Genomic DNA, 25,140 nt, shown 5'->3' with positions numbered 1-25,140 from the left:
GCTTTAGCCACCAGCCTACACCACAGCCACAGCCACAGCAACCTGGGATCCAAGCCACATCTGTGACCTATACCACAGCTCATGGCAATGCCAGAGCCCTAACCCACCGAACGAGGTTAGGGATTGAACCTCTATCCTCATGGATCCTAGCCAGGTTCATTAACTGCTGAGTCATGAAGGGAACTCCTGATACAATTTTAAATAGGATTTTTTTACTCTCTTTTTTTGATATTTTACTGTTAGAGTAAAGAAGTGTGACAGATTTCTGTATATTGATTTTGTATCCTTCTACCTTGCTTCATTAATATATTAGTTCTAGTACTTTTGTGTAGTCTTTGGGGTTTCCATATAGAGTATCATGTCATCTGCATACAATGACAATTTTACTTCTTCCCTTCCAATTCAGGTAGAATTGGTGGAGACTTGACTTTTAGTATTTGCTGACTTCCATGGTATAAATACTCTACCCATGGCTGATTTCAAGATACCAACTCCATGTCATGGGATATAGAGTAGTGAATACATGTGTGCAACTACATATCTGTACAAGCTGGATTCAGCACACCATAGCTGCTGGGTGTTAGTAGGAATTTCTTGAAGTATTATAATTTTAAAAACTGGGGAACACTGGGTAAAGTTAAAAATATGTGGGAATCTTACAACATTTAAAATATTAATTTACATCTTAAAATTCTAAGACATTTTTTATACTTTATTTCACTGCTAAATCTTTTAACTGGAATACCTATTTACATCTTTTGGGACACTAGTGCTCCAGGAAACACAATTTAGATAATGTATAAGTTGAAGTTTTAATTTTTGTGTTTTTAATCTTGTAAACATCATTATCTTTGTCAGTTACAAAAGCAATATCAACTCAAATTAATGAATCAGCAGTAGAAATTTAAAGTTAAATTCTCTCTTTTGATTCCACTTCCCTGAGTAAATCAATGCTAAGGGCTTGATGTATGTCATTTCATACTTTTATCATGTATAACAATTAGATGGACATATATAATAGAAGTTCTCCATTGCCTCTTAAAAATTGAGATATAATTGACATATTAGTTTCAGGTCTTCAGTGTAATGATTCCATACTTCTACGTATTGAGAAATGATCACCACAATAAGTCTAGTTAATATCAATCACTACACATGGCTACATTTTTTTTTCTTGTGCTAAGAACTTTTAAGTTCTATTTCTTAGAAATTTTCAAATATTCAACATCTTTTCAAAAAAACACATTATTCTGTGACTTAAATATTTTAACTTTCTTATTGTAAAATGAAACATAAAGTCAGCAAACCACACAAAACAGGTATGGGGTTCAGCACAAGGTTCTCAAAGTTTAATACACATTCTTAAACCTGGAGGGACTGTCAAAACACAGATTCCTGGGTCCCATCTTGGGAGGTTCTGATTCAGTCTTTAATTTTAATCTCTGAGGAGTCCCTGTAAAAGTAGCTGAGAGAAGATAAAGGAATGACATATGTGCCAGCAAGTATGGTGTTTATTGGAAACATATTCCAAATTGGTCTGACAGAGGAAGCTGGGCTGGGGTCTGAAAATTTGCATTTCTAACAAGTTCCCAGGTGATGCTGATGCTATGGATCTGGGACCACATTTGGAGAACCTTAAGCTTAATGAATTACTTATAAGATGAACATCTTATAATTGCAGTGGAGGTGAAAAATAGAGTTTTGCTGCCATAGTCCATTTTAATAAGAGTTCCTCTCTCCCTTCCAAGGTAACCACTACTCTGACTCTTAGGGTAATCAATTCCTTGTGTTGCCTTGTGTGTGTGTTTTTTTCCCTTATGAACATACATTTTGTTAAACAAATTGGGATCATTTTGTATACACTGCACGTGCCAAACCATAGTGTAGTCCCATGTCAGTAAAATGCTAATGTGTATTATTTTCATATTAATGAACTTTACTTTTTATAGAGGAGTTTCAGTTTCATATCAAAATTGAGCATAAAGTACAAAAGAATTGCCTTATAATTCCTGCCTCTTACCCCCCCCGCCCCCAACCTTAGCTTGGTCACTATGGACATTTCTCATCAGTGTGGCACATTTGTTATCAGGATGAACTTACAGTGACACCTCATAATCACCTAAAGTCCATAGCTTACATTAGTGTTCACTCTTGGTGTTGTACCTTCCGTGTGTTTGGACAAATTTATAAAGACATGTATACACCATCATAGTATCATACTATAGTGATACTATAATGCCCTCAAAATTTCCTGTGCTCTGCCTATTCATCCTTCCTTCCTGACCCGATGGCAATAACCAATTTTTTACTGTCTTCATGGTTTTCCTTTTCCAGAACAACATAGCTTGAACCCCATGGAGTATGTAGCCTCTTCAGACTGGCTTCTTTCACTTAGTAATATGTTTAAAATGTAAGGTTCCACCATGTCTTTTCATGGCTTGGAATGTCTTCATCTTCTTTTGGTATCAGGGTAATTTTGACCTCAGAGAATGAGTCAGGAAGTATCCCCTTTGCTTCATTCAGCCAATTCCGGTTCTGGCGAGAGCTCTCTCCTTAACTTGTAGATGGCCGGCTTATCAGTGTGTACTTGCATGGACTTTCCTCAATGCAGGTATGCAGAAAGAGAAAGAGGGTGGGGGGAAAGAGAGAGAGTGAGAGAGAAGGAGGGAGAGGGAGAGCGAGAGAGAGGAAGAGGAAAAGAAGGAGAAGGAAGAGAAGGAGAAGGAAGAGAAGGAGAAGAAGAAGGAGGAGAAGATGGCTTCAACATATGAATTTTATAGGTACACAATTCAGTGTCCTTCTCCAATGGAGTCCTTCTCCAATGCTCTACTTTATGTAGATCCAGTTTCTGAATTATATCATTTTTCTTCTCTCTGAAGAGCATGTTTTTGCAATTTTTTTCAAGGCAGAACTACTGGCAACAAATTTTCTCAATTTTTGTTTGAGAAAATCTATTTCTCTTTCACTCTTAAAGGATAATTTCACACGAAATATAATTTCACAGAAGGAAAATTTTTAGGTTGGTGTTTTTTTTCCTCGCAAAACTTTAAATATTTCACTTCCATCTCATTTTGTTGTGTCATTTCTGAGGCAAGTCAACTCTTTTTTCCTTTATAAGTAAGTTGTTTTTTCCTCTTTTTCCAAGTTTTTTTTTCTTTACATTGATTTTCTGTAGTTGGAATAGGATATGCCTAAATGAACTTTTCTTTGTGTTTTTCCTTCCTGTTGTTCTCTGAGCTTCTTGAATCTGTGGGTTGGTGTCTGACATTAATTTGAGGAAATTCTCAGTCATTGTTGTTTCAAGTATTGCTTCTGTTCCTTTCTCCCTTTCTTCTCTAGTATTCCCAATACACATATATGTGTTACACATTTTGCAGTTGTCTCACAGTTTTTGGATATCCTATTCTGCTTTGTTCTTCAGTCTTTTTTCTGTTTGCTTTTTAATTTTGAAAGTTTGCATTATTAAATCCTCAAGCTTGGAGACTCTTGCCTTAGCCATGCCCAGCCTCCTTATGAGCTCATGGAAGACATTCTTCATTTATGCTACGGTATTTTTAAATTCTAGCATTTCTTTTTGTAGTCTTTTGTAGAATTTCCATCTCTCTACTTACCTTGTGTTATTGCACATTGCATATTTCCCCACTAAAACCCCTAGTGTATTAATCATAGTTAAAGAATTACTGGTCTGAAAATTCCAACATTCCTATCATACCCAACTCTGGCTCTGGTTCTTGTTCAACCTCAAACTGTGGTTGTTGGTGTTTTTGTTTTTGTTTTGCCATATGGAAGTTCCTGGGCCAGGGATCAAACCCATGCCACAGCTGCAATCTGCAGCGCATCTGCAGCAATGTGAGATCCTTAACCTGCTGTGCCACACAGGAACTTCCTTAAAACTGGTGCTTTTTTCCTTGCAGTATGCCATGTAATTTTTTTCTCGAAAGCTGGTCATGAGGAATCAAGTAAAAAGAACTGTGATAAGTAGCCTTTACTGATGTAGTACTAAGGTGTGTGGTGAGAGAAAGCTGTAGCTTTAAGATTAGATCTTAGGTCTTAATCTTCTGGGGAATCTGTGACCTGGAATGTAAATTTTACTGGCCCATCACAAGTATTTTTCCTCCCTTAGGGACAGGATGACAGATGGGGCTGGAGTTGGACTAAAATTCCAGCAGGTACTGCTTGGGTAGAATAGTTTCTCCTGAGGCAGGTCTTGTTAAGGAGAAAAGAATGCTTTGACAATATTTCAAGATTGTTTCTTTTACCCTCCTCATGCTGGAAGCTGTGGGATGGGGGTCTCTGATTTCTACTTAGGATCTTATAGAGCTCTTAAAGGCGACAATCACAAATGTGTGGGAGGACCCTCATTACCGGGCCCCCTGCAGTTTTTGACTCTCACAAGTTTCCCAAATTGAGTCTCCAGCAATTGTCCTTTGCAGTTTGGATTGTCCTACCCCAGCACTGGTTTCCCTGGGCTTTTCTATTCCTGGGTTTCTGCTCCAGTACCTCATATTTCCCTCTAATTGTCTATGTGTCTCCAATTCGGGGGGCAGCAGTTTGCCCTATGACTTCACTTATCCAATGAATCTGAGAGGAGCTGTGGACTTTGCCGTCTGCTCAGTTTTTCACTTGTTATTAAGATGGGGTGATTACTTCTAATCTCCTTACATGCTGAATGGAAATTGGGATTCTGTTCTTATCACCCACTTATAAGTCCCTAGACATGATTGACCAAGCTTACTTTTTTCTCCCCCAAATTGACTTGGTCATTTAAATCTGCAGAAAGTGTTTGTGGAAGAACCTGACCATTTCATCTGCAGAGTTTTCATAATCTGGATCTTGTTGATTTCATAATGCTGGTGCAGTTTATCACAGTCATTTGCCCTCTAACTGAAAAATAACACAGTCATTTTTCTTCAGATTGGCAGCTGGACCCAGAGGCTTGATCAGACCCACATCTAATAACTTTGGCAAGAATTTTAGTGGTTTTGGGAGTTCCCTTTGTGGCTCAATGGAAACAAATCCAACTAGGAACCAAGAGGTTGCGGGTTCCATCCTGGGCCTCGCTCAGTGGGTTAAGCATCCAGCATTGCCATGAGCTATGATATACGTTACAGATGTAGCTCAGATCTTGTGTTGTTGTGGCTGTGGTGTACACCAGCAGCTGTAGCTCCAATTGGACCCCTTGGCTGGGAACCTCCATATGCCACAGGTGTGGCCCTAAAAAGCAAAAAAAAAAAAAGAAAAAAATTAAAAAGATTTTTGAGTTTCTTTAGCAGGAGGCACATAAAGTCTGGTTTATTGTCTATTTTAAAATATGTTTTACTGTGTTATAATTTGAGAAGATTCGCCAATTTTAAATATATTTGATGAGCTATGATAAATATATGCAGTCAAGAAACTGTCACAACGATGGTATTGAACAGTTCCATCTCTCCAAAGTTCCCTATACCTCTTTGTAGTCAAACTCCTCTGCCCATCTACCATCTCCTAAAAACCATTAATCTTTCCATCACCATTGTTTTGTTTTTTTCTATAATTTCAAACAAATGGATTCATGAACAATGTAGCCTTTCATGTCTTTCTTTCACATTACATGATGCTTTGAGATTCATCCCTGCTTTTGTGCAGATCAGTAATTTATTCTTTTATGATTACACAGTAGTATTCCATGGTACAGATTTACCACAATTTGTTAATCCATTTACCAGTTGATGGGTATTTGAGTTGTTTCCAGTTTGGTGCTATTATGGTTAAAACTGTGCTGAAAATATCTGACTCTCAAATAAGTTCATACAAACAGCAACCTAACTCCTCTCCTCTGAGTATGGACTCCCACCCTGAATCTCCCAATTCTTGTTCACTTAGCTGTGCTTTCAAGCAGTTGCTTTTTGTTTTATGTCCAAAGTTTGTGCTTGTTTTCTGGTCTGTTATGAACTTAGTTTGCTATTACCTAAAGTATTTTTTTTTTCAATTGATGATGTTCTTCCTTTACCATTTAATTTTCATTTATAATTACATTTGTTAACTATATATCATCTCATAAATACATCTCCCACATTTACTATTTAATTACCTGCGGATATAGTTTGTATTGGAAAAGCAGGATAAATGTTTGATTTTATCCTTTTATTTACACAGCTTTGAAGATAATGTCTTGGCTTTGAGTCATCCTCAGAAAATGACTAATTAGTTCTAAAAAATGTAGTTATGATCAATAACTAATTATCTTCTAAAACAGAAAGCACTAGCCTGGTAAATTCTACCAAACATTTAGGAAAGAAACTTTGCCAATTCTTTACAGTTTCTTCCAGAAGACTGAAGCAGAATGAATACTTCCTAACATTGTATGAGACCAGTATATACCAAATACCAAAATCAAACAAAGACATTATAAGAACTATAGACAAATGTCTCTCATGAACATTTATGGAAAATTTTTAAATCAAATATTAGCAAATCAAATCCAACAGTATAGAAAGAGAATTATGCACCACAAAGCAATGCTATTTATCCCAGGGATCCAAGGCTGGTTCAATATTTGAAAATCAATTCATGTGGTCCATCACATCAACAAAGTAAAGAAGAAAAACCACATGATCATATTAATATATGCAGAAAAGGCATTTGACAAAATCTACATATTCATGATGAAAACTCTTGCAAACTAGGAAAAGAGGATAAACTTGATAAAGAAAGCCTACAAGAAGTGGTAAGAAACTTGATGCTTTCCCACTAAGATCAGGAACAAGGCAAGGATGTCCCTATTACTACTTCTTTTCTAAAGTATTGTGTAAGCCCTAGCTAATGCAGTAAGACATGAAAGGAAAATATTATTATAAAATCATGTATTTAAACATATGTATTGAGTTTTAATTTATTGCATTTCTTATTCTTACTGAGGTTCAAACTTTTTATCTTTGGATAGTAGACTCTTCAATTTGGCTCCTGAATTTTCTCTCATTGTTTATAATAGTTCCATGCTATCTAGTATGACAATGTATTACATGCCAGTTTGTTCATTGCCTTTCCTAGACCAGAATCAGTTATGTCTCCAGGATGTACCAATCCAAGACCACAATCTTGGCTCTAATGATGCTAATCATGTTGCTTTTGGATTGACCATGGTTTCTAGTCTTTTTCAGTGGACAGTTAGGGCATACATGCACACACTTTCTCTTTAAAAATATCTCATGTGTTTTTAATGATATTTCCAATGCAAATTCAGAACAATGGGGTTTTTATTTAATCTGGACTATGTTAGAATTATACTATGTTCTTTTTTATATTCTGATAATTTTGCAAATTCATAGGAAATATTATAATTAAAATTTCCCATCATTACTCATTTGATTTACCATACTTCACATATCTGAGAGCTTTTATAATAATGCTAGTATTATTAACACTAATTATGATCACTGAAAATAGTTAATATAGTTATAAAAATTAAAAAACACTATCCCATTCTCTTTTTCTAGTTAGAAACATTTACATGTGTGACTCTATAATCTCTGTTTTAATCCTTATTTAGAATTAGTTCTATATATATTTACATATTTACTTCTTGCCACTGATCCTTATATAAATTTTTGGTTGCTTTAAATTATTTTTCTAGTAGATTTTTTAAAAGGACTAATGGGAGCAATATTCTTTAAATTTATTCTTGTTGATAATGACTATGTTCTATTTTTAAAGATTTGCTTTACTGGATAGAAAATATATGGTTCACATTTTTTTTCCCCTTAAATACATGAAGTATATTACTTTATTTTCTTCTGACACAAAGATATTACGTCAAAAAGTCTGATGACAATATACTTTTATATCTCTTATAAATCATGTGTCCTTTCCTCCTGAACACCAAAGACTTTTTGTTTTCTTTTACAGTATAATAATTTTACTAGAATGTCTTGGTGTTTGTTGTTCTGAGTGTCAAAAACATGTTATCCTCTTTCAATATGTAGTTGCAGAAAAAGTTTTTATTATTATTTTAGAAAGCTTTCATATACTTTTAGTACATAAAATCCTGTCTGAAATCCTTTTATTTCTTTTCTCATTTCCTTTTGATTTAAAAAATTCTTCTTCAATTATTTTAAAAATAATTAAAATTCTTTATTTTTAAAATAATTAAAATTCTTCTTCCTTTATTTTTAAAATAATTAAAATTCTTCTTCTTCCTTTAATTATTTTTAAGACAATAGTTGTTGTGTTTATTCACTCAAGTTTTCTATTTCAATAGTTTTGATTTTCTAGAATGATTTTAACTCTTATTTCTAATGCTTGAATTCTGCCATCTCAATTATAGACTTTTTGATTTTGAGTTACACTGTTTTTCATATTTTGTATTTTATTTTTTTGCTCATGCAGACAGCATGCAGAAGTTCCTGGGCCAGGAATTAAACTTTCACTGTAGCAGCAACCTGAGCCACAGCAGTGACAATGCTGGATCCTTAACCCACTGAGCTACCAGGGAACTCCTTGTATATTTTCTTAATATCTTTTAGCTTGTTTGAAATAGTACTTTATAATTTTTTCCTTTCTTTTGAATATGGCTTTCTGGTATGTTTTTATTGTCTCTAGAGATGTCATTCTGGTTGTCATTCTTTTTTTTCCCTGTAGTAATTTTTTATGGGATTTGATTTCAGTACTTTTATGTTGATCATGTTAATATGATCTTCCTCCAAATTTTTAGAAGGAGCTTGATTCACATGGCTTCCCTTCCCAAAATTTCCTTTTCTCTTTGTTTTTATGTGGTGTAAAATTATGGCATGTTGCTTTCTAAGATTTCTTGCCTTTATTCACTTTGTCCAATTTTCTTTGACTCTTCTCTTTCCTTTGTCACTCTTACCCCATTCCTGCTCCATGTTCATTTTGCTCCCATTAGTTTTTCTTCCTTGCATGGCCCTGTTCTAAAAAGGATCCCTGCCAATTCAATTTCAAGGGTTCAAAAGGGCTAGACACCTCCAAACTCTTAGGCCCTACTGTATAGTGTGCACAATGCTTCTAAGGTGTAGCTATTGTTTTCAAATGAGCCAGCTCAAGTTCAACGTGAGCCATCTTGTGTTATCCTACTCTTAGGTCAGTCAGGTGTACTCTTGCTTCCCTCTGCTTTCTCTCGTAGCAATGACATTAACCTTTCTATCTTGTCAGTATTGGTGTTTTGTCTCTATTTGTATTTGGGGATGCATGGTGCTACCTTGATATCAAGTTTTATTGAAAATATTTAGTTTTTGCTCTCTAGTCACTTTGACTGTTTTTAAGTGAGAATTTAGATCTAAAAGCTATATTACTGCATCATCTTCCCAGAATTCACACCATTTCTTTCTTAAAAGATATGCTTAAAAAATATTTTCCAGGTTAATGTGTATAGATCTAGTACATTCTTTTTATTACTTGAATAAGCTAAGTTTTAAAATGCAGCTTATTCTGCCATTTTCTTTTATAAAAAGCTTTGTCATATATAATGAAAATATTTTCTCCCAGTCTATTTTTTTTTTTTTTGTCTTTTTGCTATTTCTTTGGGCCACTCCCGTGGCATATGGAGGTTCCCAGGCTAGGGGTCGAATCGGAGCTGTAGCCACTGGCCTACGCCAGAGCCACAGCAACACAGGATCTGAGCCGCGTCTGCAACCTACACCACAGCTCACGGCAACGCCGGATCGTTAACCCACTGAGCAAGGGCAGGGACTGAACCACAACCTCATGGTTCCTAGTCGGATTCGTTAACCACTGCGCCACAACGGGAACTCTCCAGTCTATTTTTGACTTTGACAGAAAGTTTTAATTTTTATATACTCACATCTGTTGATGATTCTTTCAGGGTTTCTGGGCTTCACAACATTCTTAAGTTATCTGCTATTCTCAAATTTACACAAATATCTCCTAAATATTCTAATACTATACTCCTTTTTTTGACATTTAATTTTTAAATTGTGTGATTTATTTTTTGTGTGGTATAGCAATTGAATATTATATTGTAATATAATGCATTTTATCCAATAATATATTATAAAAATCCTATTTATTTAAACTTCATATGTATTTGGGTAAGTTTCAAGGCTCAGTATTATCCTATTTGACTCTTCCTCTGTCAACATAGTCTTTTAAAATTATAGTAACTTGATAGTGATGCATCGTATTTCATGGGATGAACATCCCTTTATTTAATTTTCAATTTTAAGTTATCATCAATTTTTCATAACTGCCTTTGCAAGTGAAATACAAAATATAACTTTTACTTTACTAAAACCATTTATTATAAAAGTAGGAAATGCCCTAAATTTATACATATTTAATTTTCTTTTACAGCTGTACCTGCTGCATATGGAAGTTCCTGGGCCACGGGTCAAATTGGAGTTGCAGCTGCTGGCCTACACCACAGTCACAGCAACACCAGATCGTTAACTCTGAGTGAGGCCAGGGATCGAATCTGCATCCTCACAGAGACAACATTGGATCCCTAACCTGTTATACATAACAACATTAGTTTTCCCTAAATTTATACATTAATTTGAGGAACATTGACATTTAGATGATATTGTCTTTGTGTCCAGGATATGCTACCCCTCCAGAGTTATTCAGGTCTCAATTTTGTGATTGTTTTATATATGTGTGGGTATATAAATATATCCACACATATATCCATACATGTAATATATATATATATATATATATATATATATATACATATATACACACACATATATACACACAGACATAGACTTTACAATTTTTTTTGATATCTATGGAATATTTTAAATAGCTTTTTATGAGATTTGTTACACAAAAAAATTATCTTCCAAAATGTAGAGATTTTTCCAAGCATTTTCACTGAATGTGGTCAAATAAAGACAGAAAGCAATAGTAAAGTTGTCCAGGAGAGATTTCGTATACTGCTGGTGAAGGTGTAAGGTAGTCTATCAACTTTGAAAACTGCTTGACAGATTAAAGCTGTACACTAAATATACACATACCTAGCAATTTCACAAATAAATGTAGGCCTTGTGTACAGATGTGTATCAAAACACATAAGTGTACATAATAGTACTATTACATAGCCCCAGACTGGAAACCAACCCAAATATCCTTCAGTAGTAAACTACATAAATAAATTTTGATATCTTCAAATAATGGAATACTATACAGCAATGAGGAAGAGCAAACCACTATTCCATAGAAAAACAGATGACTCTCATGAAGACAACATTAAAGAAAGCAGATAAGAAAGGGTACACACTATATAATCCCATTTATAGAAAGTTAATAAATGGGCAAACCCTGGAGTTCCCACTGTGGTGCAATGAGAAAGGTGCAGCATCTCTGCAGTGCTGGGACTCAGGTTGATCCCCTCCCTGGCACGGTAGGTTGAGGATCCAGTGTTGATGGCAGCTACAGTGTAGGTTATGACTGAAGCTTGGATCTGATCCCTGGCCCAGGAACTCTCCACATGCCATGGGGCAGCCAAAACAGTTAAAAAAAAACAGGGGTGGGGTGAGGTGGAGTGCAGGTAAACTTACTTATGGATGTTAGATAGGGGTGCTTTGGGGATATAGTGACTGAGATGGAGTATGATAACTACTGAAGAAATGATGACATTCACTGTTGATGACTTTGTGAAAAGTTATCAATATGTACATTTATGATTTATGTACCCTTCTACATGTATGTTACACTCTAATAACAAATACACTTAAAGATGTGTCCAAGATATATTGTAAATTGTACTTCCTGAACAAACAAAAACCACTCCCAAATCCATAGAACAAAATAAGAACATATATCAATTTCAGTACACATTTTTCCTCAAATAGAATAGAAGCTTTTTATTGTTGTTCATCAATTATCAATTATATTCTTTGCCTCATTTCTTATCAAAAGAAGTTGTTTTTTTTTTTTTTTCTTTTTAATGCCACACCTGCAGCACATGGAAGTTCCCAGGCTAGGGGTGGAATCCGAGCCACATCTAGTTGCCTACGCCACAGCCACAACGACCTGGGATCTGAGTGGTATCTACACCAAAGCTCATGACAATGCCTGATCCTTAACCCACTAAAGCAAGGCCAGGGATTGATCCTGCATCCTCATGGATAGTTGGGTTGGTTACCTCTGAGCCACGATAGGAACTCCCTCAAAAGAAGTTTTGACAAATGGGTCTGGAAGAATTGTAATGTTGAGAAAAGATGAATATTAATGCAGAGGAAGAAGACTCTGGTCCTGCCTGCTTCATTTAAAGCCACAGACCTTAAGTATACATTTTTCTGATGCCATGAAAGAGAAGACTGTCCAATGACCTTGCATAGGTTAAGGTTTTAAACCTATAGTGCTTGCTCTGATCCATCTTGAATCTTGCTTTACTGTCTCCTGCAAATCTGGGTGCTTCTGACACCATGGTTTTCCTCACATTCAGGGTTCTACACATATGCTATGCCTTTCACTTCTATTTTGACCAACACTATACTCTAACTCTGCTGCCCTTGGCCCTCCTGAGTAAAGAAATGCCTGTCTCTCAGGATCCTACATCAAGATGTAGCCTCTCTCATCATTCTCCCAGTCCCTCTGGATTGTTCTTGGCAATGAAAAAGGGTTCTGGACCAAGGATTAAGGTTTTTTTGTTTGTTTGTTTTAAACTTCATTTTGAAATTCAGCCTTACAGAAAAGCTACCAAAATAGTAGCAAGGGTTCCTGTATTTTCTTCTTTCAGACCCCCCAATGTAACTAACATTTTACCACATTTATTTTATTGTTCTCTTTCTGTAGTCTTGTTATTCACAGTAGTTTTGTTCCATAAAGTCACCACAAACACTGAATCAGCAAGTACTAAGGTCCTGGGGGGAAAGTTTCCCCTAAGCCTCTGCTCCAGCATTCCTTCAATACCTCACCTTGTTTAATGCATGTGTCTATTTCAGGACACTTTAAAAGACATCTATTGCTGGTTCATTAACATTGAATTCACAGCCAATAGTACTGAATAGAGCTTATCTAACACATGTCTTTTCTCCAAAGATCACATCACAGCTGTCTTGCCCTTAGGAACACCAAACAGCACATTCACTCTATGCTGGGGGCCACTTTATGCAGCAAAATCACCAACAAAATGCACAAAAATGCAAAGAGTGTGGCACCAAATTGACTGTGAAAAGAACACTTATTTGCAGTCTGAGAGCTGAAACTAGAAGGCAGAGCATCACTTGGTCAACATCCTTTAGGAAAAGCACGTTGGGTGAATCAAAGTTTTCACCCGCTCTGTGCCATGACTACAAAGCACAAGTGTCGATTTTGTGGTTACAAATAATTTTAGTGAGTAAATCAATTTGCAATATGAAGCCCATGAATAATGAGGATGGACTATATGTATGGACACATGGATAAATGTATAGGTATATACACACACATTTATAGCTGTAGGCTCGCATGTGTTTCTGAACCTTGTGAGAGTAAGTTGCACATAAGATATCCCTTTAGTCCGAAATATTGTAGTGTGTATTTACTAAAAGACAAGAGCATTGTCTTATATAACCATGTTGTAATGATCACAACCAAGAAATGAACCTTGATAAAGTACTATTATTACAGCTAGATTTACTCTATATTTCACCAATTATTTCACTAATATCCATTGTATTTGAGAATGCAATCCAGAATTACATGTTGCATTTAGTAGTCACATCTCTTTAGTTTCCTTTAATCTTTAAAAGTTCTTTAATTTTTTTTTGGAGGCTTTCTTTAGGGCCATACCTGAAGCATAAGGAGGTTCCCAGACTAGGAGTCAAATCGGAGCTGCAGCTGCAGGCTTATACCACAGTCACAGCAACTCAGGATCTGTGCTACATCTGTGACCTACACCAGAGCTTACAGAAATGCCAGATCCCCAACCCACTGAGGAGGCCAGGGATTGAACCCACATCCTCAAAGATACTAGTTGGACTCATTTCTGCTGTGCCATAATGCAAATTCCAAGAGTTCTTTAATCCTTATTTGCCTTTCTTTGATGCTGCCTTTTTTGGTGGTATCAATGTATGGAAGTAATCAGGAGAAAACTGTAAAAGATATGAATGAAGGGGGGTGAGGGCATATTCTTTATTAAACATTGTTGGATTTTCATGGTGATAACACAGAGGAAATACAGCCATGGGGAGCAGGCACTAATATTTGCCTCCTACTACATGAGTTTCATTTCAATCTTTCTGAATTAATTCCACCTTTATGCAAATGAGGGCACCAAGGATCAGAGAAATTAAGCATTTTGGAAGGTCACATAACTAGCAAGTGGTGGGATTAGAACTCAAACCAGTTTCATACGGCACTAAAAAGCAATGCTCTTTTAAACACACATCCTAGGATTACTAAAATGGCATCCAATGAAACATCAAATAATCTCAAGTACTACGTAATTGCTAAATTGCCCTTATTTTTCCTTATGCCTTATCTTCAAAAAAGAAAAAACAAAAAAAAAACAAACCAAAAAAATGGAATGGGCGTTAACAAAACAACTGAAAATCCAAACAGAACCATTAAAAACTTTTCATCAGGAGATGGCCCAGAGGCAATCTCATTATCATTTTTCCCACCAGAATCTTCCATGAGTATACATTTCATTTTATTGTTAAACTTAAGATTTGTAAAAAGCAGTGTTTACGATTTTTTTTTTCTGAGCAGAATCTCCCTCATGGTAGGAGATATATAGATTTGATTAGTCTGTGTTCTCAGGCACATTGAAAAGGGATATATCCTGGGAGTTAAGTTTGAATTTAGGGACAGTAATTCCAATCCAGGAAAAGTCTGTCTGCTTAACTAGAATATTTGTTCTTGTCCCAGTGGTCTAGTGAATACACTGCATGGTCAAATTGCTTTGTAAAAGCTGAAACCAACAGTATGTAAGAGCACCAGGCTGTATATGAAATGTTTGGTGGCATTTGAACATTTACATAAGAGCCAGGAGTGAATCATTTGCTGATTCTCTTGCCTTTGCTTGGAATCATAGAATCAAAAACACAGAACTGGAGAGAATATAAGAAGTCGTCTTCCCTCTAATTTGGGAGCTATTTTCCTCTTAAAATATAGTTATTAAAAATTTAATTTCATTGGAGTATAGTTGACTTACAATGTTGTATTAGTTTTAGGTGTACAGAAAAGTGATTCAGTCATGAATATAAATATATCCATTCTTTTGTCCATATAGGTTATTACAAACTATTGAGTAGATTTTCCTGTGCTATACAGTAGGTTCTTGTTAATTATCTATGTTATACAGTAGTGTGTTTATGTTATTCCCATCTTCTTAATTTCTTTCTCACCACAACAGTTTCACCTACGGTAACCAAAAAATTGGCTTTGAAATCTGTGAGTTTGTTTCTGTTTTACGAATAAGTTTTTTTCTATCATTTTAAAATTATATTTCACATATACGTGATATCACATGATATTTGTCTTTCTCTGTCTGACTTACTTCACTCAGTATGATAATCTCTAGGTCCATCCATGTTGCCGCAAATGGCATTATTTCATGCTTTTTAATGGCTGAATAATATTCCATTGCATATATGTACCACATTTTTATCCATTCTTATGTTGATGGATATTTAGGTTGCTACCATGTCTTGGCTAGTAAATAGTGCTGCAATGAACATTGGGGTGCATGTATCTCTTCAAATTATGGCTTTCTTTGCATAGATGCCCAGGGGTGGGATTGCTGGATCATGTAGTTGTTCTATTTATTTATTTAAGGAACCTCCATACTGCCCTCTGTTTAAAATAGTTTATTTCTGAATTTATTTATTTTTGCTTTTTAGGGCTGCACCCTCGGAATATGGAGGCTTGGCTAGGGGCCAAATCTGAGCTACAGCTGCCGGCCACAGCCAGATCTGAGCCATATCTACAAATTACACCACAGATCACAGCAACACTGGATCCTTAACCCACTGAGGGAGGCCAGGGATTGAATCCGCATCCTCATGGATCCTAGTTGGGTACATTAACCACTGAGCCATGAAGGGAACTCCTAGATTATTTTTACTTATCTTTTTATTTTTTTGTCTTTTTAGGGCTGCACCCTAGGCATATGGAGGTTCCCAGGCCAGGGGTCAAATCAGAGATGTAGCTGCTGTCCTACACCACAGGCACAGCAACATGGGATCTGAACCTCGACTGTGATCTACACCACAGCTCTTGGCAACCCTGGATCCTTAACCTGATTAGCAAGGTGAGGGATCAAACCTGCATCCTCAAGGATGCTAGTCACATTCATTTCCACTGAGCCACAACAGGAACTCCTAAAATAGATTTCTTAAAAAGCTAACATTCAGTGAGCCCTTGAGATGAGCTCGATACTATGCTAGATGTGTTTCACTAGTCAAGTTTCACAATTCTCTGAGGTGGGTATTACCATTCATTGCTTACAGATGGTGAAACTGAAGCTCCGTAATGAGTCATAGGTCACACAGCTATGAAGTGATCGACTGAAATCTGAAGTCAGGGCTAACCAAAAAGTTTGTGCTCATTTCCTCCCATCACTGACCTCCTGGGTATGATATTTTCATCTTCTCTGAGGGACTCATTGCTATACTAATACTGCTGTTAGTTTAAGAAAAAATTGTGAATTAGGTAAATATGCTGTTGGTATCTTCTGAGTCATCAGCTTTTTTTTTTCTTTTTAATGGCTGTACCTGCAGCAATATGGAAGTTCCCAGGCCGGGGATCAAACCCATACTGCCACAGAGACAATGGCTGGATCCTTAATTGGCTGCACCATAGCGGGAACTCCCTGAGTCAGTATCTTAAACAACTGCTTTACAAGGCTGGCTCATATGCCTTGGTCCAGCATCTTTGGAGATGTGCTTCACTTATCTACCACTCTGATTTTCTCAAAATCCAAAGGTGTCACCTACATAGTCAGATAAAGTAACACTTATAAATGAGAAAAGGAAATTATTAGGTGAGTACCTTTTAGAGAACATAGGCACTTTTTTTTTTTTTTCCTAAGACAGAATTAACACTGGTGTCTAATTCATAGAGGTGAGATTTTCAGGCAAATATACAGAAAATTATATGTGGTCAAGTCTGTTAGTAGAGAGAAGTACATCTGTGAGAATGGATTATTAACGCTCAGCTCTTCAATGTTATGTGTTTCACAACTCCTGGTAAGTTAACAAAATAAGGACAGGAAATGCAAAGGACAGGGCATGTAAAGGAAGCCTGAGTTCTGAGTTCATACAAACAGATTTTTATTATGCAATTAGGCACAGAGAAATGTAAGAACGATAAGCTAAAATGTTTTCATTATTTTTTTGCACTGGGATTTGTAAAGAATGTAAAATGTAATAGCAGAAATAAAGTGTTTGAATAAAGCAGTTGTGACAGCTTTCAAACGTTGAAATCAAGTAGCCGTCTCTAAACCCATAGCATTTCACTCATTTCATTGTGAAGAAGAACTTCACGTGGAGAGTTTTAGAATACCCTTACTTAATGAAATGTAAACATGGAGACATTTTTATTCCAATCACAATGTCTGAAGATTGTTGTATGCCAAAGAAAATTTACACCTGAAATCCATGTGGTTAACATGGGCAGAGGGAGGGAGAGAAGATCTGACGGATTTATTATAAAGCTCTAGATACAATTAAACTATCCATGTATAGAGATATGGAAGCTTAGGCAATGAAAGGGGAAAGCATTCTTACCAAGTATACTCTATGGTTAGCAGTTTTAAAGAAAAAAACAGACATAGTCATAGAAATATACATGTACATAAATTTTTCTATGATCTCATGCCAAATTAGGTGATTATAAAATATGACAGAGAGCAGGAAAGCTAACTAGTTCCAAGAAAGAACAGTGACGATAAACTACTCTCTTTATAAAGGAAAGGTAAACAGCTTCTGATCTTCCATACCTAGGGAAATTTTGTTAAATAACTCCCCATTAAATTCCAGAAGCTGTGATGCTCTGCTTCAGGAAAGAAGCTACCATCCTGTTAAGGCTGCAGTGGTTCACTCTCACTTGCATGTCCCATCTGGCATCTGTGAGGGTCTAGATGTATCCTTCAGTTCTTTGATGGTGATGGATATCTCTGTAATTCTTCAGATAAGGTAACATTTCTTCTGATTTACTTCCTTTGATCATTTCTGATTACTGACCGTAGCTGGGGGATGCAAATTTCAGAGACTGCCACAGTCAGATCTCTGCTCCAGCCAGTGTAAGTATATCTGCATCAATTGTATATTTAGACACTGTAGAAATTACCAAAGGTCAGGCTCAAGGACCTAGCAGACCCACTATCAGATGATACTGCCCTATAGCTGCATTAATAACCTGGCTTCCATAAGCTCCTATTCAAGCTGGAGGGCTGAGATGGTGTTCTACTTCTCCTTGGAAAGTCTGGGTACTACTTCTTTCCCAGGGGCCTTTACCCTGGGAAATGACTTCAGGTTTCTTTCAAGAAAGAACGAAGAAATATTTACTATATAAACCTGGGTGGCATTGGAGGGTCATTCTTCCAAGGGATCCAACCTCCCCTTCGATATTATATATATTATACATTATAACAATATTATAGATGTAGAACCAGGAACTCAGTGGAAGGTGTTGATTTTCCATTATGGTACTGACATCAGCCCTCTGCTCACCAGATTTCAATTTCTTTTTATACACAAATGCAACAACACCTTAGTCGGCTGTTATCACTCAGCTCTGCAGCCATCATGGTCTATTTGCCATCATCAAGATCTCTGTGTGCCCAGGGCACTAAATACCCCTCTGGTCTTGATGTTGTGATGTGATACACTTTGTCTCTGATGGTTAGGAGTTTCCCATAGGCCTTTTTCATTCTAGAGCTCAGTTCTGTGGCAGAGAACAGCTACCACCAAGCTTCTCAAAACTTCCAGTGTCCCTAATAACAAAACATTCATCTTCAAGGTCAACTCAAGGACAGATAAACAGACAAGAACCCAGAAATAGACACCCATTGGGGAATTTGGAATAAAACAGAAATAGACACATATTGGAGGAATTTAGTATAAATCAGTAGGCAATCAGTGAGGAAAGGATTTAATAAATGGGGCTATTTATTAACATTAGTTTATAAACATTAGTTTCCCTTATGAAAAACATAATTACATGCCTGGACTATCCCTATTGCACACCATACACAAATAATTCCAGGTGGAGATATCTTAAATATGAAGAGCCAAACCAAAACCAGGAAAACAGAACAATAACTTCATGATCTTAGGATAGGAAAAGACTTCTTAAAACAAGAACACGATAAAATCAAAAGCAAAAGGCACTACTTATAAGGGAAATTTTTATAAACATGACAACATAACATTTAAAAACTCTAATCCAAAAGACGACCCACAAATTTGGAGATGATATTTGCAATGTTTTAGCATGGGATTCAGAATATTCCAAGGCCATCTACCAACAGGTGGGAAAAAAAACCTAGTGATGTAAATAACATAAATAATCAATTCACAGAAGAGGTTCTCCAAATGGCAAATGATTTAATGAAAGTTAAAGCCACAATAAATTATTATTTTGCACTGTCAGACTCCCACAACTCTAAATAACTCAACAGTTAGGCACAGTTAGGGGTAAAGTAATGAAGCTGAAGGTGTTCCTATCCTAAGATGCAGCTGTTTCATTTCCAGGATAACTGCATTTGGAACCACACAGAAAACGTCTTCTTCCTTAGCTTGTAATAATATTCAAAAGTCCTGCAAACAGATGGGTGATTAAGTTGCTGTTTATGAAAGGTCATGGTTGAAATGCAACTATCTTTCAATGAAGGAATAAACTAACCAGCGACAAGGATGGATTATTTTAACAGCTTAACTTTTCTTTTTTTTTTTCTTTTGCCTTTTTTAGGGCCACACCCACATATGGAAGTTCCCAGGCTAGGGGGTCAAATCAGAGCTGTAGCCTCAGCAACGCCAGATCCAAGTCACATCTGCAACCTATGCTGCAACAAGGTCAGGGATCGAACCTGTATCCTCATGCATACTAGCTGGGTTCTTAGCCAGCTGAGCCACAATGGGAACTCCCAGCTTAATTTTTCTAGGCAAGAGTGTAAAGAGAGAACATGTGAGAAGGATAAAAATAAATGTGGTAAAAGTGAAAATTACTATTGAGAGGGGATTTGAGGAAAGGGCAATAAGCACATTGTCACCTTTTCTGCCTTGCCTAGGTTGGACTTAGCTACATCTTTTCAGTTCAACCTCTACTGAGTTCAGTGAAGACTTTGGGTTTGTGGGAACATTAGCAGAGCTTATGAGTGAGGGCTTTTTTCCCAGTGAGCTCAGTGAGCCCTTGGAGATCTACAGGGAAGCATTGCAATATGAATTGCAAAGTGAGAGACCCTGGCATACTGCTTGATTTGTAAGCACTATGGATCAGAGTTTAGGAGGAGGGTAATCTTAGATATTTTCATGGATGTGACCATTTGCCCTGCCCCCAATGGAGGAGTGGCTGAGTCTCCAGCCCTGAACTTGGGGAAGCGAGGAAAAGGGAGGCCCCCACTGGCTTCTTAGCAGAAGTCAAGAGGCAATGAAAAGGGACATTTTTGGTCTCAATTATTTGGGGGAATACTGCCTCTTCAAGTAATCCAACAGCCATGAACCCCAGTAAGCAGTCTCAAACAGGAACCCAAACATATATAATAATAATAATAATAACAATAATCGTAACAATATCTTAGTGGGTCCAAAAGCCTGAGAAAAGATAATGTGAAAAATAGATCATGTGCCTAGTGAATTAGCACTACTGAACTAGGCAGATGGGTGCCCTAATCAAGATGGTGGAATAGAAGGGCCAGGAGCTCACCTCCTCCCACAAATACATCAAAATACATCTACATGTGGAACAGTTCTCACATAATTGTTAGTCCCAATTACTACATTGTCATTATAACAGACGTCCTATCCGCTGATTTATCTAATTTGAAATTCATGTTTTTGGCTTATGTACTGCATTTAGATCTCTTTTTGTGTATGTCCTCAATTTTAATTTCTTCAAGCATGATTTTCAACACTGGCAGAAGATCTCAGCCAGCCATAATTTCAGAAAAGATCTCCTCATAACCAGGTAGGATGAATGGAATAGGCAGACTACAACATGAAAAAAAATCATGCTTGAAGGAATTAAAATTGGGGGCATACGCAAAAAAAGATCTAAATGCAGTATCTAAGCCAAAAATATGAATTTCAAATTAGATAAATCAGAGGATAGGATGTCTTATAATGACAATGTAGTAACTAGGACTAACATACTCTCCCACAGTAAACAACCAGAAAATGGAATAAAATAGATGAACAATAGTTTTCTGACTGTAGGCAACAGGCTGTGGCAAGTAGCAATCCCAGGCAGAAAGCAAACAAAATTAGTGAGTTCTATGATCACATTGATTTGCTGCCTGCAGGCATTTTTTCAGGCCACAGTGTATTCAGGACCTTCCAAAGAGAACACAGTAATTTCATTGAGTTGAGGAGACAGAGATCAGAACTTAGGGCGGTCAAGGCAGCTAAAAATCTGGGGCTGAGTACCAAAGAAGAGAGCACTGTGCAGAGAGGAGCTCCAGAAATTTGCATAAGAGTCCCCTTGTCTCTGTTACATCAGTAGGGTGAAACTCCATGAAAAACCCTGAGAATTCAAATGGATTCAGAAGACATTTGAGTTCTGACTAGCCAGACCAGCGCGTCCTTGTTGAGTTCTCAGAGCATTCAGTGAAATCACAGAAGAGTCATGGCTTAGTATTAGAACAAGAGTATCTCCAGGATAAGGACTACTCTACTTCTATCCTAAGAATGTTTAAAAATAATCCTTTGGAAGACCAAGGATGCCAATAAATTAGTAATATAACTTCAAATCCATAACAAAATCCTGCACTCTTTAAAGGAAGAAAAACACAATCTAGTGTTTAATAGTATCAATTTCACAATATTCATTATCCAACAAAATTACCAGATGTGATGAGGCAAAAATAAGGACAAAAGTCAATCAATAGAAATGGCTTTGAAAATGACAGTGATGATGGAAATATCAGTCACAGACTTTAAAACAGCTTTAAAATTGAAAGGAAAATATGAATATAATGTAGAGATAAATAGAAGATACAAAAATGACAAATGGTGGTTCTAAAAGTGAAAAATACAATATCTGAAATGGAAAAATTCACTGCATGGGATTAAAAGCAGTGAAAATTCTGTAGAAGAAAAGATATGCAATACAAACAATTCAAACCAGAGGAGAAAGAAAAAATAGATTTAAAAATGAACAAAACAGAAATTAGTTAAATATAAAATGAACAAATTAAACAAGTGAAACCAACAGCTAGGTCTTTGGAAAGCAAATTGATAAGTTCTAAACAGACAAACCAAGTCAAAAAGAGAGAAGACACAAATTACCAACATCTGGAATGAAAGAGAGGAAACTACTGCAGATTCTACAGATACTAAAAAGATATTAACAAGGGTAATAAATATACATTTCTCCAAAGCAGACATATGTATTGCCAACAGGCCCAAGAAATAATGCTCAATATCACTAATTATTAGAGAAGTGCAAATCAAAACTACAATGAGGTACCACCTCATAGTGCTCAGAATGGCCGTCATTAACAAGTCAACAAATAACAAATGCTGGAGAGGGTATGGAGAAAAGGCAAGCCTCCTGCACTCTTCGTGGGAATGTAAATTGGTACAACCACTGTGGAAGACAGTATGGAGGTACCTTAGAAAACTAAATATAGATCCAACAATCCCACTCCTGGGCATATATCTGGACAAAACTGTAATTTGAAAAGATACATTCACCTCTATGTTCATTGTAGCACTATTCACAATACCCAAGACATGGAAACAACCTAAATGTTCATCTACAGATGAATGGATTCAGAAGATGTGGTACATATATAAAATGGGATACTACTAAGCCATAAAAAGACAAAATAATGCTATCTGCAGCAACATGGATTCAGCTAGAGATTATCACATTAAGTGAAGTAAGTCGGAAAGAGAAAGACAAATACCATATGATATCACTTATATGTGGAATCTAAAATACAGCAAATGATCTTATCTATAAAACAGAGACAGATTATGGCCATGAAGAGCATATTTGTGGTTGCCAGGGGGGAGGGAGGAGAGGGTGGTATGGACGGGGAGTTTGAGGTTGGTGGATGCAAACTGTTACATTTGGAATGGATGGGCAATGGGCTCCTACAGTAGAGCACAGGGAACTGTGTATGACTGGATCTCTTTGCTGTACAGCAGAAATTAAGGAAACATTGTAAACCAACTATAATAAAAAAGAGATTATGGTTGTGAACTTTAGTCTAAGCAAAATAGATAACCTGAATTCCCTATGCTTTGTAAGGAAACTGATTCTCTCTATAACTGAATTCTGCCCACCCCCTGCATTCATCCAAATTAAAATATAAGTGGTTACACTGCTTAATTTGATCAATTCCTTAAGGAAGAAGTAATACAAATGCTATACCGTCTTTTGGAAAACAGAGACAGAACACTTCCCAACTTATTTTATGAGCTCAGCATTATCCTGATACTAAAAGTTGATCAGACTTTACAGGGGGAAAAAACTACAGACCAAGATTCCTCATGAACATAGGTGTAAAAATCCTTAAAAATATGTTAGGAAATAGATCTATAAATATAGAAAAAGGATAGCATATCATTATCAAATGCATTTATTTCCAGGAATGCAAAGTTGCTTTAACATTTAAAAATCAACTAATGCATTTTCCAATATTAATAGGTTTAAAACAATAAGCCATATGATCATATTAATAGAGGAAAAAAGTTGCCTAAGTTTGATTCTCATTCATGAAAACACTTTCAACAAAACAGTATATAATTACCTCAGCGAGATAAAGGACATCTATAAATGAGTAGATAACATGAAAGAGAGGATGGTCACGGTTTAGATGCAAATTAGTGGCCTTGAAGACCAGTTGGAAGATATATTTCGAAACATACAGTAAAATATGAAGAGATGGAAGTCAAAGGTAAAGGTTAGAAGTCTTGTATAATGGATTCAGAACACCACCATAAAAAATAGGCATTTAGAAGGATATGCAAAAGCTGGAAGTAATAATTGAAAAAATAATACAAGAATTTTCCACAAATGTGAAGCTTTGAACACCATATTGAGGAGAAGAGACACACATACAGGCATTTCCTTATAAAATTATTGAAATCTAAGCATAAAGATAATATGTTACAAATTTTCAGACAAAATAATACATTTTCTACAAGAGAAAATGAATCAGGAGTTCTCTGGTGGCCTGGTGGTTAAGGATTCAGCATTGTCACTGTTGTTACTCAGGTTCAAGCCCTGGCCTGGGAATTACTGTATGATCTGGGTGCGGACCAAAAAAAAAAAAAAAAAAAGAAAAGAAAATGAATCAGAATATCATCAGTCATCTATCTGAAACACTAGAAGGCAGAAGATGGTATAATAAAATCTAGACTGCAGAACGGAAAGATTTGTTACTCTAGAGTCCTCTGTCCAACTTAAATATCATTCACTGATAGAGAGCAAGAAAAATATTTGAAGATATCCAATAAATCCTAAAACTTTACATTATCTATCTATCTCTCTATCTACATATCTAATCTAGTCTAAGGATTCTGAAAAAAAGCAAAAAAATTGAAGAGCGACATTGAAATGGGGAGAAGATGATGAGGAAATTAAATAGTGGTGAGCATAAAACCTTACTATATACATTATGGATATCTAAGTGGATTCACTAACTGGAATTCTATAAAGTAAATCTAAATAATAATTTATAACTGAAAATACTCAATTATCTCAGCAAAACTAAAAATTGAGAAAGGAGTCCTAGCTTAACAGTGGGAGAAGTACGGGGAAAATTAAAATTGATAAGAAATTGTGGTTATCTTATTTTCAGATAGTATTAGAGAAATATAGATGTGATAATGAACACAAGGAAAGGAAAGTTCATCATTAATAAAATAGAATGATCTGGCAGAATTTTGAAGTTAAAGTTAAAATGTAAATAACGAGTAGTAGATAAACAAAAAATAAAAATGTAAAATAAATATTAAAATGAATGATAAGTGTAATAATATTACACTAGGTATGATAAAACTGAATTTATTTATTATTTTTTAA

At 36.0% G+C, this 25,140-nt stretch overlaps 1 long non-coding RNA gene across 1 annotated transcript in view; it reads right to left on the bottom strand.

Moving 5' to 3' along the window:
* Positions 1–25,140, bottom strand: part of LOC110262143 — a 100,103-nt gene that overhangs the window by 5,151 nt on the left and 69,812 nt on the right. The window lies entirely within an intron of this gene.

Source organism: Sus scrofa, chromosome 8, assembly GCF_000003025.6.
Source record: "Sus scrofa isolate TJ Tabasco breed Duroc chromosome 8, Sscrofa11.1, whole genome shotgun sequence".
NCBI classification, from domain to species: Eukaryota; Metazoa; Chordata; class Mammalia; order Artiodactyla; family Suidae; genus Sus; species Sus scrofa.
This window is presented reverse-complemented; position numbering and strand designations above follow the sequence as displayed.